Below are 21099 nucleotides of genomic sequence, written 5' to 3'. Positions count from 1 at the left end.
CAAAACAGAATCTGAGATTACCATCTTAGTAGCAACAAAGCAATGGCACGAAGTTGCATGAAAAAAAAAACTTACCGTAACAAATCGATAATCATTATATTTCAACAATAAGGCTGATACAAATTTAATTTTGACTTTTTGTCTCACCCTCCTTCAAAATAACACCACGTACTTATCAAATTTTTTTCAAAATGTTCATATTATGTATCTCTAAAAATGGAGAAATGAGTGATATTCTGCAAACAAAGCTAAAATGGCTTGATGTACATAATTTTTTACATAATTTTACAAACTTACATAATTTACAGTCGACACGAATGCCACTCTAGTGGAAAAGTGTCTTTAATAAACTAATAATAATAATTTACATAATTTTAGAAAATTTCAATTATTATCGAACTTTCATGTACCTCGGATTTTTCTTTACAGAGTATCAGTATTTTGGCTATATTGCATAAATGGAGAGTTTGAAAATATTCCATCGGAGAAATTTTGATTTAAATGAGTTTTTGGATATTTTACATACTAAAATCCAATAAATACTGTTTTAGACTTAAATAGGTCCCATACAAAATGTTAAGGGCCCATATAGCCGAGGCGATAAACGCACGGGTATTCAGCATGACCATGCTGAGGGTGACGGGTTCGATTCCCGGTCGGTCCAGGATCTTTTCGTAAAGGAAATTTCCTTGACTTCCTTGGGCATAGAGTATCTTCGTGCCTGTCACACGATATACGCATGCAAAAGGTCATTGGCAGAGAAAGCTCTCAGTTAATAACTGTGGAAGTGCTCATAGAACACTAAGCTGAGAAGCAGGCTTTGTCCCAATGAGGACGTTACGCCAAGAAGAAGAAGAAGAAGAAGAAGAAGAAGACAAAATGTATGGACAAATTTTCGCAGATGAAATATATTCTAGTCTTCCGATTATGAAAATATAGCCCAAATGCTAATCATTTTTGAAGAAAAATCCGAGGTACATGAAAGTTTGATAATAATCGAGATTTTGACACCGTGAGTCATACCTCGATATAACGTAATCCTGATATAACGTAACTCAATATAAAGTAACTTTTACCTCGATATAACGTAACTTTTTTTGGTTCCAACTTTTGAAGGAATTCCTTCAAAGGAATCCTAGTTCAGAGGAATCCTAGTCGGAATTTCAAGAGGGGTTACAGTGAGAATCCATGGAAAAAACTCAAGGAGATTTCCTAAAGTGTTTAATTAAAAATCCTGGGATCAACCCAGGAAGAATTCCTGGAAAAACTCAAGCAGGGTTTCCTGGAAAAATCAAATCAGGAGTATCCGGAGGAATCTTCGAAGAAATTTCTTGTGAAAATTCTATCTGTTATTCTTGAAGAATTCCTTTTAATATTTTTTGAAAGAATTACCTCTGTATCACAGATGGAAATTTCCTAAGAATCTCTGGAGAAATCACAGTAGTTTTTCTAGAGGAATCTGAGAAGGAAATCTTTCGGAACTCCATCAAATTGTGCTGGATGAGTTCCAGCAAGAATACCTGGGTGAATCTTGGTAACAACTTGTAACTTGTGATAGAAGAGACACAGCGACGCTGCTTTTTATGACGTAGAAGTAACCGCGATTTACTTCTAGCAAGTAAGAATTCATTTGTTAGAAATAAGTCACAGTGACTCCTGCGCAATAAAAACCTGGGCCGCCGTGACTCTTCTGTGACAAATATTTTACTTGAGACTCTTTGAGCAGGAATAGTTGAAATGTTGGAGCTTTTGTGGAGGATCCTTGCAGGAGGAATCCTAGTAGATATTTTAAGAGGAACGACAGAATTAAACCTTGGAAAAATCTTGGACGGTATGAATCTTGAAAATCAAATCTCTTTGGCGAATCCTACAGAAATACCTTGAGAAACAGAAGGGGACATTCCTGGAGAAATCATATCAAGAACTTCTGGAGCAATTACGGCAGACGTCCCCAGAGAAATCATAGCAGCTAGGGTATTGGTTCCCTAATTATGCATGTGGCTCCCATTTTCATCCTACGAAAAACAAAGGATTAAAACAAACAATTATTTATTATTTTTGCATTTTTGTTGAAAGTGAGCGCAAATGAAAACAAAAAGAACGGAATCAATCGGTGCCATAATTGCTTATTTTCGAATAGGATGAATATGGGAGCGCACTGTGAATAGAAATACACTAGAACTCTAATGGCGCTGTAGTCACTTTTCCTGTTTAATTAAATTTATAACTTTAATTGTAATAATTGATTGTTTTTAGCTGTCCAGCTGATAGAGGATCGTTTTGGTAAATAAAATTTATTTGACACTTCTAGTACCGCTACTGACGCTGTAAGGGCGTGGCAAACTAGATGTTAGTCACACGAATAGTCGCGACATTGGACTTCTGTGGCTAGTTATTCTACTGCACTGTGGCTGATTTCGTCATTTTAGCGCGCCTAATTAATAACTTTTTAACTACGACGTTTAGCGTCATGGTGTCTTCGAGAAAGTTTTTCACTATCACAAGGAGCTTCTTCTGAACTATTGTGGAAATGGATCAATCCAATCCCCCTAAAAGTGAGATAGAAAATTTATTTTTTGAATGTTTTAAGATACAATGTTGGCGTCTTCACAAAAGTTGTAGAAAATGTTGTTTGGAGCAACTTTGTTGAAGACGCCAAGTTTGTAACTCCGTTACTTTTCAAGATACGTTACGTTTACTATCTTCAGCCCCTTGAAAAGGGTTTTTTTTCGCAATAACTTTTTAATAACTGATTCTAAATTTTTCTCATGTTCTACAAAGTTATAGATAATGGTAGAATACACAATTACGCCGAACATGACATCTCGCTAATTTCAAAAAATAAAATAGTTATAACGGTTTTTATAGTTTTTTGGGCCATATTTCAAGCATATGTAACTTAGCTATAGGCAATTATATGCAAATTTCTTTTTGCGCATGTGAAAGTACAAGTTATTGTCTCACTTAGAAAGCCAAAATCATCGAACTCTTGGAGACTGTAAGATGGTTAATGTATAGAAACTTACAACCATTTGTGTTACTTTTATATGGGATTTATTTATATCTTGAACGTAATTATTTGACAGGTCATGTCAGCTTATATTTTATTGTTATTGTAAGTGTGTGTGAATGTATAGAAAGGTTTGTGGTGTATTCTGGAACATTCATGGAGTACGTTACATGAAAACTTACCATGAGATACGGACTTCAAATTTTGACACGATCATTTCTTAGCTGAAACGATAATTTTCTACTAACGAACTTATAACATTTCTATTTTTTTTTTGCAAAATAAAGGACGGCCTAGTAGGGGTGCGTTACATGGAGTAAGTGGTGTTTTTAGCGGTATTCGAATAGGAGGTATTCAGCAAACACGCCGTCTGTCTCGATTGCAAATATATAGTTTGAATCCAAAGTTGCTCTTCATCGCCTGGAGTCCCCCCTCCAATCCACACAACGTAGAGGTCCACCTCAGACGAAATGCCCCTGAAACCCCGTGGATTCAAAGCAACCCCTTAAACCCCCCTGATACGACCATGACTTGTAACGCCTCCGAACGCCTATAAAAAGCTTCAGAAACCCTCTAAAACGCACCTCAAATCCCCTTGAAACGCCCCTGAAAGGCTTCTGAACGGTCGTAAAACTTCACGGGACACCTTCAAAACATTCCTTAAACCTCCTGAAAATCTAAAGAAGAATTATTAGAGTTTATGGTGGGATTTTTATACGGACTCCGCAGTTAGGGACTTGGATTTGATGGAAGAAGTTCTTGGAGGAATCCCGGACAGATTTCCTGGATGAATCTCGAACGAATTCCCGGAGAAAACCCACAAGGAAAATCCCCCACAAGTGTGATGGAATTTCAGTAGGTATATTGTTGAAATTCCGGAAGGAATCGTAAGGGATATCCGGAAGATTATTTTTAAGGGACCTGAGAAGAAGTTCCTGAAGAAATCTAAAAAAAAAAACGTGAAGAAATCCTAGGTTAAGTTCTTGGGGGATTCCAAAAGGAATTATGGGAAGAACCCTTGAAGAATGTCCGTAAGGAATCCAAGAAAAAAGTCCAGGAGATTGCTCAAAAGTAGTTCCAGAAGGAGTTTCGGAAAAACTCCTGGTGAAATCTTGGAAGAAACTCCAACAGGAATTACAGACGTAATGCCTTGGAGAATCAAAGAAGGAATCCCAAAAGGAACTCCTGGTTAAATTGGAGAAGTATTCTCTCCTAAATAAAAAAAAATCATGAGGAAATCCCGGGAGGAACTGCGGATGTAACTAGTGAAAGATGTTTTGGCTGGTTCCCAGACACAACTCCTGAAGTAATCGTAGAAAAAGAAATTCTCTGAAGAAGAAATTCCAGAAAGAATGATTTTAGGACTTCTAAAAGGAACTCTTAAAGAGACGTTTCTCAAAATGACCGCCCGTGGATGCTACTCCAGTATTGCCAGACCAGCTACACTCACACAGGGAACCAATGAGATATCTGCCGGGAACTAAGCAGGCATCTTCAGTGTGTGAGTGTTGGTGATCTTTTATTTTTAGGCGACAATGGCGCCTGCCACGTCAGGTTGCAGGCTAATGTTGGGAAGGGGCAGGAAGTGATGATTGCAATCATTTGTATCCACATCAGACCGAATATAAGTCTGCGTCTGCATACATTCATGCGGATGTCGGAGTGTTGGTAAGGTATGGTTGGAAATGGGTTCACACATGGGTGCGTGGATGCTAGGCTTAAGGCGAAACTGGAAGCATTTCCACATGTTTTGGTTTTTGATTTTTAATTAAATATCGAAGGAATATTTTCAAAATCGGTTTTCGTGCACATGTAGAGCATGGATCAAGGTATCTTCTGATTTTTTTTGTGGTGGAAAAAGTTTTCCATTTTTGCAGCAATCATTTTTTGTGAAATTATATTCAAAAATGGTTTCTGCAAAAACGAAAAACATTTTCCACCACGAAAAAAAAAAATCAGGAGATACCTTGATTCATACTCTACATGTGCACGAAAACCGATTTTGAAAATATTGCTTCGTTATTTTATGAAAAATCAAAAACCAAAAAGTAACGAAATGGATCAAGAAGCAGGGGCAAAGTCTGCTTCTCAGCTTGGTATTCTATGAGCACTTCCACAGTTATTAACCGAGAAATTCCTCTGCTAATGACCATTTTGCATGTGTATGTCATGTGGCAGGCATGAAGATTCCTATGGCCATGGAAGTCAAGGAAATTTACATTACGAAAAGTTTCTGGATCGACGAGCCGGGAAATGAACCTGTCACCCCCAGCATGGTCATGCTGGAAACCCACGGCTTTCCTGTTCCAATCTATGTTTTGGCTTCCGATGATTTCGAAGTAACATTATTCACCCAAGCATTCAAAGTTTTTTGGCGTTGAAATGCCCGTACAAGTTGATTTCGTGTTCTCTGACTTCAAATTATGTGTTGATGTTTTTTTTGTAGGCTAAAGTAAATTATTTAGAGTTGTAGTATTCGTTTTAGATGTTTTGGTGACTAACTTCAATACTTTATAGCGATTAGAATATGTCAATCTTATACTGCGTTCAAAATACATACAAATATACAAAATATACACTTTTTAAGTTAATTGTTAATTATAATCTGCCATAAAATGCCCAAAACTTGCCAATTTCTTATGGAACAACTACCGCTTTGGGGAAGGATCAGCATAATTGGTCTCAAAAAGTCAATGGGTGGATAGAGTAGCCGAAGTACATAGAGTTTTAACCTAAAAAATCTTTGTTTTATAATAGAAAATAGAGATTATTAGTCTTATATGGTCCGTCCTGAAAAGGAAATGGGCCTCCCCACAATATACTTCCGAAATTGTTCTCGAGTTGTATAATTTTCCTAAATAGTATTAAGAAAACAGTTCTTATCGCCATTATTAAAAAAAAATACAGAACGGGCAAGCCACCTCATCATATATTTTAATAGCTTAGACTTGACACCTCTTTTCCTACGACTTTCATAAAGAACACCAACTCAAGAAAACCTATGCGAAAAACTCCCATGAAGCTTACCGAGAAGCAAGCTGAAAAAGAAGCATAGCATATCTACTGCCACCGGAGTATGTAGCCACGCTATGTACTCAACCGACACCATAGCGCAGCATAAACTTTGTCACACATCTTCCAGCTGCCCTCCAACCCAGCCGATCAACCCACCCAATTCTCCTGCCTATTACAAGCACTACGTCGTCCGTCGTTGTCATCATCCACCCATCACCACATCACCACCTCGCCGCATCATCACCGTGTAGCATGGAAGAACGCGGTGCGTGCGACCGACCGACCGAACGACCAACCAACCACCCGACTGGGGGTGCTACTCTATTTGTCATGCTACACGCCTAGCGTGCTCGCGCGCAAACATGGTCGTCTCGCTTAGGCATCCGGCAGCGGTCATGTTCGTTTCACTCACACCGGCCGCGCGCGTTCACGATCCGAAGCATAGCGTTGCATTGGATGGATGGTTGTTGGCAGGATGGTCGCGCTTTGCCTTCTCTTCGCCGTTTTTTTTTTTTTTGTATTCTTCGTCTCGTCCTACGCTGGCTGTCGCTGTGGATGTGGTTGGTTTGTTGGGCCTGAAAGCGGGGTTTCGCCTAACTGTGACTGTGTCTCTCGCGTGTGTTGTTTTTCCGTCCTTGCCGCGCGCCATGTGCCATGTGCTCGGTTCGCTCTAGGTTCGCTTTCCAGTCGAGATTGTGAAACGGAACGTTTCGTTCGCTTCCCGCCGCTCGTCAGCAGCCGATGCGTAGCGTGTGTTTTTATCGGGTTGATTACGGGCGATCGTAGCCTGTCGCCGTGAGAATTTCTGTAAGGTGCGTGTTGTTCTGGGAAGTGTTACTGTGTTGTGTGCTCCGTGAAGAGATTTAGAAGATTTATTGTCGTTTCATCAAAAATATATTGTGTATTCGAATGAAATAGGAAGTTCAGAAACGAAACTGTGATTGGGTAGTGACGAGCAAAGAATTGTATGAAATGAAGCTGTTACACTTTGGCTGTGATGAGGATTAATGTAAAACTGAAAGTGATTCGAAGGATTTAGTGATAAGCTGGAGATTTAGTGAAAGTTCCAACGATAATCTGCAAATCTAAATTCCTCATAACCTGCAACTCCCACAATAAACAGGTATGTTAGGATAAACTTTACTAGAGTTTTTTTTTTAAAGATAATTATCAAAACGTTATTTTAAAGGCTTTGTGAGTCTAATTGTATGATATGAAATACATAAATGATTTTTTTCACATGCACATCTACAAGTTTCAAAGATTATCATTATCACTCAAATTGTTTAAAATATAAGTCAAGTGAATTTACATAACATGTCATGCACACATCTGTTACAGTACATCAAAAAAAAAAAAACAAACATAGCGTCTTTTAAGCTGTTCAACAACCATAAATTCATCAACTTCAGTATATCATGATTATGATATGATCAGAAGCTAACAAACTATAAATGAAACAAAAATTTTAAGCCCTTTAGTGAAATCATTACATTTCTAGCCAAGGGCTAAACATTACGTAATATGTAATGATAAAAAAATCAAAACTTTTTGACTTTTCACATAATTAACATTCGCATAAACTTTTCAATATATTGAACTCGAATAAGAGTTCAATAGTGGGTATAATTCAATAGTGAGAAACGCTACAGCTGACGAGTAACTTTTTCGCAAATTTAACTTTCCGGCACCAGCACACCACGCAAATGCTGAGTACAAAAAGCGAGACACAATCAGTATGAAACCGTATACAGAATAAACATAAGTTTTGTGTATGATATGAGATCATTTTTGACATTTTGGGCAATATGCTCATAAAACATATAAAATTTAATACATACAAAATAAAACAAATAATAAAATACATATAAAATATGTATCCTCAATCCTGAATTGCTTGTTCAGCACTTTTTTGACGAAAGTAAAACAGCAGAACCACAGACAAACAGGCGTAACACTTGCGAAATTTCCACGCATTTAACGATCATTTTAAATTTTCATAGTTTTGGCTTTCACAACCAGAGGCGCGAGCATAGTTTTTCTATGCATTTGACGTTTCACACTAGCGCCTTCTGTTGACGATATTGCACAACACAGTGATTCGTGCAACTTTTCCACCAGGTGATGGTAGTGTGAACTGGGCGATGGATTTCCATGAAAATCGTTCAAGGTGTTACGTCTGTGGCAGAACTATTTCGGTAGCTTCGGTAATCGATTTTACTGAGGCTTAGTACACCTACTGTCAAAAGCGGGTGCAAAAGGTAAACAATGCATTGTAGCCGTATTCAGCTGTTCTATTTTCGTCGAAATTTACCGAACAAGGTATTCTAAATTAAGTGTGAAAGTACATGATATACAGTCGGGTCTACTATTAGGCACTGCCACCCACTTTACGCCCATCGCGTTTTCCAGACTGTCTTCCAACCAATAAAGTTCATTTTTTGTATGTGATAAGTCTACAATAAGCATTAACTGCTCTAATATATTCAGCTGGATTGGATGCAGGACAGCTGTGAAACTGTGGTAAGCGTAAAGTGAGTGGCAGCGTTTAATAGGAGACTCGACTGAAGCATGTTTTTGATGCTGTACAATGTCACAGTTGTGAATTCAGATGAAAACTAAATTTTCAGAAGTAATGGTAAGGTACCTTAGGTAAATTTATTAAATAACGATAAAGTACCTTATCATTAAATCAAAATACAAGCTTAATTATTTAGCCATTTGTTTGTGAAGCAAAAATCAATTAATTTGTTTGTTTTTTTGTATGACAGATAAACCGAAAACATTAAATGATGCCTGAAAACATCGGGCTTCGTGGCCGAGTGGTTAGAGGCGTCAGTCGTTAAGGTGTCTGTATGCCTCGGAGTGTGTATTTTTATTCCCACTACAGTCGGGGAAAAGTTTTCGTCAAACGGAAAATTGCCGTTGTCGAATGTTAGTAATGTTCGGCCGCAAGGTTGAAGACTGTGTAATTGTCTTTATTCTTTTTAAAAAAAAAAAGTGCAAAAAAAAAAACAAATAAGTATACAAAAATAAAATTAATCGTTTTTTTTACGGACATCATTTTAACTTTGGTTGAATCAATGCTGATAATCGCTACCACCATCTGGGATGTCCGGTTATTTTTGGAAAATGAATCTTTTAATAAATGTGCGCACCATACAAAATCCATCGGATAAATCTAAATTCCAATCAAAATATAAATAACTCCACTAGCCCTTGGATTTGCTTACGGAATTCTTTAGAAAGTCGAGAAACTTGAAGTAAAACACAACCTGCAGTGTGACCCATTAAAATGCAAAAATCCAATTGTTGCGATGATTTTAATTTTAATAAGGAGGTCGTTGAATCGCTCAAATTGATGCCATAATATTCATTGGTTACGTCATTGATCCTCAGCCCTACCGTCTTCGTGGGCCAACATTGAATTTGAGAAAGAGAATGCGGGCCGTTAGCCATTCAAGAAGTTATTATCAGCAATTTACAGGATTCAACACAATATCATTTGAGTCTTTGTTTGCGACTTTTTTGCGATTTGGTGGATTATGAGAAACTTCTGTTTCGTAATTCTGCAAAGTGACGTAAGCGCCATTCAAAATGTCGATATTTTTGGTATATTATATATATTATCTGGTGTAAAAATAACACTGTGGTATGCTTGCTGTATTAGAATGCAAGATCTAGTCGTAACCTATCATCTATGGAAAGAAACTTAGATGATGAGTAAGAGTTGTATGCATAATAACCAAAAAATGGGCCAAAACTATCAATGTCGCTTACGTCACTTTGCAGAATTACGGCAGTGAAAGAATCTGTGCATAATTTAACGGTGAAGTTTTAGGGGTTTTAGGAAGAATTTCCAAAGATTTTTGATTTAACTTTTTGCGGAATTTATCAGAAAGCCTATAAAGACGTGCCCTGAAACCTGAAGACATAATCTTTGAGAAATATATGCAGAAAATTTTGTAAATATTGGTAGAGGAATTTCCAATTGAAGTCCAGAGGAACGTCTGATAAAGTACCAAACAGAATGTTGAGAAATGTTTTTCCCAGTCAGCTCTAGGAAAGAAAGAGAAAAGTCCAAAGTAAATTTAAAACGGATTTTAGAAATTTAGATTTTCTAAAATAAATGTAATTGTAGTTTTATCTAAAAAATTTTACATGTAAAAAAATTTACAACAAAATTCTGAGAATTTAAAAATATTATAATGGATTTCTTAAATATGTTTTTGCATGTTGTAGAAATTTCTGGAAATATTGCTAGAGATGTATCTTGGAGAATACCTGACAGTTTTAGTGGGATTCGGATAACAACTTTAAAAATATCTTTCAAAATTTTCACTTTTCAATAAATGGTCAACTAGCTGTAACTTTTCGAAAAGTGCTTCAAAAATTCTATTTTTTTGCTGTGAGTTGGTCAACTAGTTTATCTATCAATGGTTCAAATTTAGGAAAGATTGGGCTACTCTACATCAAGTTAGAAATATTCTAGTAAAAGTCATAATTATCCAATAGCCAACTTTGACCTGTTATATCTCCGGGTTCCGGGTTGCAATAAAATTTTGAACATTAATGACTTATAAAATGAGCTTTGAAAAACGACCTCACTTAGAATTGTGCACAAGAAAAAAAAAAAAAAAATAGAACGATTTAATTTATCAAATGATTTTTTTAGAAAATTGGTCTACTTTAAAATGCATCCCATAACTTTTTTCAATTTATTGCCGGATATTTTGTTATCTCCTTTCAAAAAATATTTATATTCAAGTCAATAAGAGGGAATTTAAATGAACCATAATGAGCGTTTTGAATTTTGAAGCGATGTTGAAGTTTTGGCTGATTTGGCGGAGAAAATATTCTAATCGCAATTTTTTTCCGTGTTAACAATTTCAAGTCACAAACGCTCAAAATTTCATTGCATTCGGTTCATGAAATCCGGAGGTATACCCGAGCAGAGGAGAATAGCGTATTGATAACAACAGAATCACTTAGCCTGTTTTTATATCATGATTTGTTATTGTTAACTTAACAAAATATATCTTTTAAATAACATGTTTTGTTGGGCAGTCTTATTTTGTTATGTTCAAGTTATTGGGATATATTCACAAGATAACATTTCAATAATATATTTTGTTGTAGAACAAGTTTAGTTATTATTCTACTATAGAGAATGTACAAATATGTGATGAACAATAACACAACAATAACAAGTTCACAAATTTCCTCTTATTAAGTTGTAATTGGTCTAACAAAACATGTTATAAAATTAGTCTTCCAGGATCATTTTTTTGTTATGATATTTGTTATTTTGCCGCTTATGATAGACAAATTTATAACATAATATGTTATGCTAAAAAAATAAAAATTATTGATTTCATCATACAGTTATTAAGCCAAAAAAAACATATTTTATTATGCTGTTGTTATTTTCTTCTGTTCGGGTAACTGTCCAAAGTTGGCCATCGCATAATTATGCCTTTTCCTGAAATATTTCATACTTCATGTTGAATAGCTCGATCTTTCACAAATTTGGACCTTTTATAGACTATTAGTTGACCAACTTACAGTAAAAAAAAATGTTGATTCATTTTTCGAAAAGTTACAGCTAGTTGACCTTATTTTTTTAAATAGAAAATTATGCCTGTCACGATCATTTTGTCTATCCCCTGTATGCTTCCTGGGATGGAACACAGGTATTACACTGTATCCTGGCCCTTGTGCCTAGGCTTAAGCGCCTTTACTTGCTCTCTGGAATGAAACAAAATAAAGATTTCTGGCAGTGGGGGAGTAGGTTCTTTACAAAGAATGATTTTAATGGTTATCGAATGCCTCCGCATAAGTAATAAAAGAGAAAGTAGTCTGAAACGATCTCACCAAATTGTACGGATACAGCAGTCTCTTAATAATCATGGAAAGCCTCTTATATGCTCCAAAATCTTCCGAAGGGTTTCTTACAGCTTGAATCTTCCGCATTAGTTTCCAGAATACCTTCCATACTGTCTAGAACACTTTTGATCCACTGAATTTAATAAGTTTATGCATTTTTACGTTGTTACATTACCGATAATTACCGATGCAACTATTATTGGTCGCATATTTCATGGAATTAAATCACAGCTAGCCCATCAAAATTGAAGCAGGACCATCGTGCGACTCGTAGAACTTCACATTGATAACCATGATCACCAGTTGCCATGGTTCCATTTGGCATGACGTGTATTTTCGCCCTAGTTTCCAAACTTTTTATCAACAATGTGCGGTCTTGTATATAAGGTTTCAACGATTTGAAAATTTCCAGAACACACGCATAACAACCTGAATAATATCTTCCGTTTTTTATATTCTACATTGCACTGTCAAGGTTGTTCGAGTTGCACAACGTCTAGACTTTTTTGGGAAATGCCGAACACTTTATACACGGAATATTAAAACGTCTGCTTTTTTAGTACGTCTCTATATTGATTATTTTTCACTGTTCACAAAAAATGGTCAAAATCCGTTTTAAAAGTATATTGAATACAAAAAAATACAACAGAAACGACATTAATTCTTTGATTTTTTTTTTATTAAACTGATTATTCTTGACGAATGTTTCCATAAATCTTATGTCTAATATGTAGCCCCTGTAAAACTTAGCCTCAATGTTTTGGGAGAAAGTACAATATTCTCAGCAAAACTGAGTTGAAAATGGCAGCCAATTCAAATTTGAGTAATATGCTCAATATTTTAAAATTGTTCTTACTTTTGGGCTAAATACAATTTTGAATATTTTCAGAACAAAATTCAGTATTTTAATACATCAAGATTTCATACAATTTGGATTATTGAAGTCTTCTACGGTTCGGAAAAGTTATAAATATCCTTTCAAAATTGTGAAGATCATATAAAATTGCTTGGTACATAAAATATGCTTAATGCAGTATTTTGAGAAAAGTCAGTGGCAGTCGAATTTTGGAGGCCTTATTTATTTAGAGTTGGCTATTCTGACTTAGAAAAGTTTTGTTGTTTATTCATGCCTCTGTTGAAAAAATCTTCATGAATCAACCAGTAGTTTAGTACACTGAAACCTCCATTTAAGTCGATGCATGGCTGATCGAAAATAATTTTTACCATGCAGGCAATGACAAAACTATAGACTTTTATATTTTTTAACACTTCGCATGACAAAGGAGATTTGTCAAAAAATATAAAACTGTATAGTTTAGTCATTGCCTGCACGGTAAAAATTATTTTCGATCAGCCATGCATCGACTTCTGGAGGACGACTGGAGGTTTCAGTGTATTGATAGTTATTCTCGTACAAATTTTAAGATTATGGCAACATTTCTGGTTATCTTCATAAAACCTGCCAGCGGGCCAAATTCTTATTTATTTCAAACTCAGTTCGCAGACCCTACAAAACCTACTCGAGCACCGCATGCGGCCCGCGGGCCGCAGTTTGGTTATGGTATGGGTTATGTACATGGGATGACTAATACTTACTTATTAATAATTTTTAAAATCAATCAATCAAAAAAAAAAGTTGAAAACCTACGCAGCAAAATAAGTCTTGTGATATCACATAATTTTCGCTGCCCATCAGTAGCGTCGTAAAAGTGATGTTATATTGTATTGTTTCCACGCATTAAATTAGAAGCCACAGCTTAAAAATGGGTCTAGCAATCGGTAGAACCGATCCGAGTTAGGTGGGTGATAAATTGATACTATTTCAATGTATCTGCTGGAACGGATTAGTTAACACTTTTTGGTAACCAGGGGATGTACACTGCGTGGCACACACTCATATGAAAAACAGAAGAAATCTTAAAATGCCTAGTCTTATTTCATTTATACTCCCAGAAGCTACGTTCAAAATTTGAGTAAAATCGATTCAGTCTTGTTGGAAATAGTATTAAAAAAATAAATTATTAAACAGAAATATTAAAATTTTTCGAACGTCTTATTTTCACTAAATAATAATAATAAAGATAATGCATTCAGCTTTTCTACATACTACTTCTTTTTTTGCATCTTCTTTGTAGATCAACGTTCCCACAGGAACTTGGCCATTTTCTCTTCAACTTAGTGTTTTTATCATTTCCATAGTTATTCATGGATGGACATTCTTTGTCTGTCATAACATGAATTTGTGTATTGTGAGGCCAGTACAAAGATATACTATGCCCAGGAAGTCGAGGAAAGTTCCTGACCAGAATGGTAATCAAAACCGCCGACTCCGGATTGGCAATCCAAAGCCTTATCCACAAGACTAACAGAAGACCCATTACTCTCAAATATTGAGGATGCCTTTATCCAAGCTCATATCCGTTGCATCCTTGGAGAACGCAGCACCAAGCAAAGTTTTTTTTTATTTATCTATTTTTAAGCAAAGTTACCTACTTCATACATATCATTCTTCGTAACCAAATGTTCCGATTGTGTTTATTTTTATTGTAACTCACTAGCACCTTATATTTCAAGCTGAGGAAGAGTTTTTTTCAATTAAATTTTTATTGTTGAAAATATGCATCTCAGCAAAGACAAAGTCATGTATGATGTTGTTGTAAAGGATGCTATAGTGGAGGCTATATGCGTATATGCTTCCATTAAACCGCGTGTAATGTGTACGTATATCGCCTCCCTTGTAGCATTCCATGCAACATCATACACGATCGTATGTTTGCTGGGATATCTCGTACATTTATTTTTTTTAATTTTTTAATTAAAGTGGATTGTCCTATACTCTCATTAACAACACTTAAATCTGACGCAAAAACTGCATTTCTCAAATATCTTTTGAAATCAGCGAATCTGCATATTATTTGCATGTACGTACATATATGTCTATTTGAAAAAGTATCATAGATTTAGACGATTGAAAGTTTTCGTATAAAGTTTTTCATTTGTTCTAAAAGATTTGAAATCAGAATTTGAAAAATTTGGAGATCAGCAAGAATGGATTTCAGTACATTCCCTAATTTCACAGTGTAAAAGTCGTTCTTAAGCATTGATTTAAAAACGGTTTTACTTGCATTATTGGGATTTTGAAATCAGCACGTGATTATGCCGGAAAATGTTAGTCGTTGGTAGAAGTTTATGACTTGAGTTTTGTTTTGTAAACTAGTTTGTAAACAGATTCAATTCGAATTGTATTTCTTTCAAACACAGAAAAGATGAGACGAAGTAAACGAATATGGTTCAAGCATTGTTTAATAACATAAACATTGACCAATTATGTATCTGAACATCTCCTCAAGTCAAAAATATGGGAAAAGTAGATTTCTTTTGATCTTTTGAAATTGTTGTAGCAAAACTTTAAGTATCGAATATGACATAATTCACAATGCACATATTTTTTTTCGAGCAGAATTAAAAAAAACGAGCTAAAAATAGTTATGCCAATAATTATGTGTTAGCGCTTGTAAAAATCAATGAACCATGGAGGTTTTTGAAAATGAATGTTTTGCAATTCATTGCATTAAATGGTATTATATTCAACTTCCTTATCTAATATCCTTATACAAACCAAACCCATGATGGTCCAGAGAGCCTTTCTAAAGACATGAGAGAAACTACTGACTGCCCGTCAAAGTAAACGATATACCCAAATCATCAACACCAAAACCGTCCAGTTTCAATCGTTTTTGTGTTTCATGAGCAGAGTTTCTCTTCATTCCGACTTTTTTTTTTGAGCTCACGGTTTAATGGTCCAACATTGAGATTCACTTACTCCGCCGCGGTGAATGCTGCACACTACTCCTGGTCGTCATCGTCATCGTCCAGCATCACCATCAACTCTGCTGTCCTCATCAGCCCCAGTGATCGGTGGGTGCTTCGCTTGCGGTTCAGATGATGACGACGTTGTTTTCTGTGTTTAATTTGATGAAAGAGAGATTTTTGTATCGCGATAAGAACCCCGCAACCAACCAAATGAGGTGGGAAACACGGGGAAGCGATGTCCAGAATGATCGCGCTGTGGAAAGAAAGGAAACGCTTCTGAAGCGCCCCCGGAGATCGAGGCCGTCGTCGTGGAACTGATTTGCTTACCGAGCTGTGGTAAGTGAGCCGCGGTGCGTGGTGGTGGTTGGAGTTGAGGAGGAGTTGCGGGCACCAGCTTCCGTAAGGCGTTCTGGTGTTGGTGGACAGTCGGTTGGGTATAGCCAAATTTATACAGAAAATTTCCTGCTAAGCTATAATCTTTTACGGACTGACATGTAGATTCCCTAAATCAATAAATTTCGGGTAAATTAAATTTTATCTAATCTTTATTGTCCATCCTGTATGCTCATCATTCTGAAAAACACTTGGACACCATCCTCGAACCATGGTTCCCGCTACGCAAGTGAGCGAGAGATACAGTGGATGTTTTGTTTGCCGTAGGAGCAGGAAAGAAGGATCGGATACGTCGAGATTTGACGCAGTTTCTGATCTTGTCTGCTTCTCTTTGTGCTTGATATCCCGCGATGAGCATACAGGCTGAGCTGGTCAGGCGACACACCACCACCGCACCCGACTGGCTTTCTTATCGACTCATTAATAGACAATAATTGTTTGTTTAAATTTCCATAAAGGCATTTATCATTTTGTGCTTTGACTTGCAGGTTGGGGATCGTGCTGAGCTCTAATCAGGTGACTTGTCAACACGAATGAATTAATAGGAAAGCTTATGTTTGGAAGTGGTTGGACACACACGACGTCTGTAGCTTGCCTGCTGGTGCGATGATGGCGCTACCGGTTGAGCTTGAAAGCTTGAGTTATGAGTAATGTGAAATGGAAACAGGAAGCAGTAGTTCTGATGGTGGGAACATAGATGTAATGGGAAATTTGGAACCATGAAATATGAAAAAGCGAGCTTGCTTGATTTTTCTGACATGTATTTGAGGCTATACTGTACGCCCACCGTATCCTTCTGATTTTGGCCACCTTCTGGATGCTGGGTTCGCCGTAATGTGCAGCGAGATCGTGGTTCATCCTTCACCGCCACACACCATTCTCCTGCATACCGCCGAAGATCGTCCTTGGCACACGTCGCTTGAAAACTCCGAGTGCTTGCAGGTCCTCCATGGTGCACTTGGTACGTGGGTGAATCTTTTTAGACCGCAGTGTCATTTGGAGTCCGTAGTAGGCACGACTTCTACTGATGATGCGCCTTCGTATGTACACTAAGGTCTTTTTTTACACGGTTTTTTTTACACGGTTTTTTTTTACACGGCTTTTTTTACACGGATTCGCGAATTAACACGGCTTTTTCAACTTTCTCGCGCTAAGTGTCTAGAAGGGAACTCTTACTAAAAGGAAGAAATGGGATTTATGGGAAAGGGTTGCAAGGGAGTTGAAAAGTGGTATGAGGTGAAGGCGGATGATGATGTAAGAGGTCTGCAGGAAAGGGATGTATGGGGGGTCTGTTTCTTGAAGGGGGGGGGTGTTAAAATATGGGGGGGGGGGCTAGGAGGGGTTAAATGGAGGGGGGGTTTCCTAAAGATGATTTTTGGAGTATGGTTCAGCGTCCTACAGGTCCAAGGAGCATAGTTCTGAAGAGAAGTAATTTTATTCAAGGATATTCTAGGGCATCCAAGAACTTCCGCGAATAAAGGCCTTAAGATCTATAAGCGTAATGGATGGCTAAAGGTCCTAAAGGTCCTTAGAGCATAGTTCTGTAGAGACGTAGTTTTCAAAGATATTCTAGGACCTCCTAGAACTTCCGAGAGTTCAGGCCTGAAAATCTACGAGCGTAATCAATTAATTGTTTCTATTTTATTGATGCGGTGTAACACCCTACAGGTCCATGCAGCATAGTTCTGAAGAGATGTTGTTTTCAAGGATATTCTAGGGCATCCAAGAACTTCCGCGAATAAAGACCTTAAGATCTACAAGTGTAATCGATGGATTGTAGTCACATTACTGATACGGTGCAACATCCTACATGTCCATGGAGCATAGTTCTGAAGAGATGTTGTTTTCAAGGATATTCTAGGGCATCCAAGAACTTCCGCGAATAAAGGCCTTCAAATCTACAAGCGTAATTAGTTACATTACTGATACGATGCAACATCATACAGGTCTTTAGAGTCTAGTTATGTAGAGACGTTGTTTTTAAAGATATTCTAGGACCTCCAAGAACTTCCGAGAGTTCAGGCCTGAAACTCTACGAGCGTTATCAATTAATTTTTGCTATATTATTGATGGGGTGTAACATCGTACAGGTCCATGGAGCATAGTTCTGAAGATAAGTAATTTTCAAGGATATCTTAGGGCATCCAAGAGCTTCCGCGAGTAGTGGCTTTAAGATCTACAAGCGTAATCGATGGATTGTAGTTACATTACTGATACGGTGTAATATCCTACATGTCCATGCAGCATAGTTCTGAAGAGATGTTGTTTTCAAGGATATTCTAGGGCATCCAAGAACTTCCGCGAATAAAGACCTTAAGATCTACAAGCGTAATCGTTGGACTGTAGTCACATTACTAATACGGTGCAACATCGTACAGGTTATAAGAGCATAGTTCTGTAGAGACGGAGTTTTCAAAGATATTCTAGGACCTCCAAGAACTTCCGAATGTTCAGGCCTGAAAATCTACGAGCGTAATCAATTATTTTTTCTATATTATTAATGCGGTGTAATATCCTACAGATCCATGGAGCATAGTTCTGTGAAAAAGAAACTTCCCAAATATGCTCTAGGTCATCCAAGTATTTCCACGAATAAAGAATGCAAGATCTACAACCGTAATAAATGGATTTTTATTAAATTACTGATACGGTGTAACATCCTACAGGTCCATGGAGCATAGTTCTGAACAGAAGTTATTTTCAAGGATATTCTAGGGAAACCAAGAACTTTCGCGAGTTGTGGCCTTAAGATCTACAAGCGTAATCTATGGATTGCAGTTACATTACTGATACGGTGTAACATCCTACATGTCTATGCAGCATAGTTCTGAAGAGATGTCGTTTTCAAGGATATTCTAGGGCATCCAAGAACTTCCGCGAATAAAGACCTTAAGATCTACAAGCGTAATCGATGGATTGTAGTCATATTACTAATACGGTGCAACATTCTACAGGTCCTTAGAGTATAGTTCTGTAGAGACGTAGTTTTCAAAGATATTCTAGGACCTCCAAGAACTTCCGAGAATACAGGCCTGAAAATCTACGAGCGTAATCAATTATTTTTGCTATATTATTGATGCGGTGTTTTATCCTACAGATCCATGGAGCATAGTTCTGTAGAAAAGAAACTCCCCAAATATGCTCTAGGTCATCCAAGAATTTCCGCGAATAAAAAATTCAAGATCTACAACCGTAATAAATGGATTTTTGTTAAATTACTGATACGGTGTAACATCCTACAGGTCCATGGAGCATAGTTCTGAAGAGAAGTTATTTTCAAGGATATTCTAGGTAAACCAAGAACTTTCGCGAGTAGTGGTCTTAAGATCTACAAGCGTAATCGATGAATTGTAGTTTCATTACTGATACGGTGTAACATCCTACAGGTCCATGGAACATAGTTCTGAAGATAAGTAATTTTCAAGGATATCTTAGGGCATCCAAGAACTTCCGCGGGTAGTGGCCTTAAGATCTACAAGCGTAATCGATGAATCGTAGTTACATTACTGATACGGTGCAACATCCTACAGGTCTTTAGAGCATAGTTCTGTAGAGACGTACTTTTCCAAGATATTCGAGGACCTCCAAGAACTTCCGCGAGTATAGGCCTGAAGATCTACTAGCGTATTCAATCAATTGTTGTTACATTTTCTAGCGTATTCAATCAATTGTTGTTACATCGGTAATTTCTTTGGAAATTTCTAGGAACCTTTACTGTTAAAGTTTTTCTTTAGACAGTCTTTTAGGAATCCCTTTAAAAATATGTTCATGAACTCCTCCTGGAATTCTTTCAGAACATCCTCCATGAATTTTGGTAAGACATTTCTCTTGGAATTTTTCTAAATATTTTTTAATAAATCCTTGTAGGAGTTCAATCATGGGTTTCCGAGGGAGAGTTTTCAGCAATTTCTTAAGCAACTCTTTCTAGAACCATTTCAGAAAAATCCCTAAGATAGTTTCACATAATCCTGAAGGGCTTCGTTCAAGAATATTTTCTGGGATTTCTTCAAGAATTAGAAAGACAATTTATTCAGAAATTCCTCCAAGGTTTTTTTTCAGAAATTCTTCCATGAACTCCATTTAAATCTTACTAAGGAATTCCTTTTGGAATATTACTTGAGACTCCTTCAGTAGTTTAAGCGTTTCCCATACTTTTCAGTAAAAGATTACCTTTTCCATGGATTTTTTGTTATTTTCAGAATTTTCGAAGAATTCTCAGCGGTTTGAGATATTCCTCCACAGATTTTTACAGAATTATTTTATGAAATAACGTAAATCACGTTGGAGTTACTCTTCCAGGGTGTAGTAGGCATTGGTGAATGTTTCTATACTAAGTAGGCAACGACTAGGGTACAATGACAGATAATGACCATTCCGAAATAAACTGTTGAAAGAGAACAACGTCTAGTCATTTCGCTACATCTAGTTGTAGTAGGCATTGGTGAATGTTTCTATACTAAGTAGGCAACGACTAGGGTACAATGACAGATAATGACCATTCCGAAATAAACTGTTGAAAGAGAACAACGTCTAGTCATTTCGCTACACAGGGTTACCTGAAGAAAATAATTAAATAAATTTCTGATGAGATTAAATTTTATTGAAATTATTTTAGAAACAATCGTTTATAGCTCCTGGAGAAGTCCTTGGGGAATACCAGGAGGAACTCCTGAGATTCGACACAAAAGTTCAGTTAATTGGACGAAGTAGCTTAATTTCCCCAATAGAGAAGTAGGAAAAAAAGTCCTGAGATGGATTTAGAGGATTTTTAAGTAGAATTTAATGAGACATTTTTGGGAAAAATCAAGGAAAAAATACTGAAGAAGTTTCTGAAAATCCTTGAAGGCATTTCTAAAGGACACCTCTGATAAGTTTCTGAAAGAATCCTTGAAAAAAATCTTCGGAAATCCATAAAGAAATTACAGACAAAAATACTAGAAGAATTCTTAAATAAATTTCCTAATGATTTTTTGAAGGGTGAT

General features: G+C 36.7%; 1 protein-coding gene across 1 annotated transcript in view; it reads left to right on the top strand.

Moving 5' to 3' along the window:
• The first annotated feature begins 6624 nt into the window (after nucleotides 1-6624).
• Nucleotides 6625-21099, top strand: part of LOC115254947 (paired box pox-neuro protein) — a 174174-nt gene continuing 159699 nt past the window's right edge. Inside the window, exon 1 of the mRNA XM_029852606.2 lies at nucleotides 6625-7148. The gene's annotated coding sequence lies outside the window, so the exon portion shown is untranslated. The remainder of the gene's footprint in view (nucleotides 7149-21099) is intronic.

This window comes from Aedes albopictus, chromosome 2, assembly GCF_035046485.1.
Source record: "Aedes albopictus strain Foshan chromosome 2, AalbF5, whole genome shotgun sequence".
Classification (NCBI taxonomy): domain Eukaryota; kingdom Metazoa; phylum Arthropoda; class Insecta; order Diptera; family Culicidae; genus Aedes; species Aedes albopictus.
The sequence above is the reverse complement of the archived record's forward strand: the minus strand, read 5'-3'. Positions and strand labels throughout refer to the sequence as shown.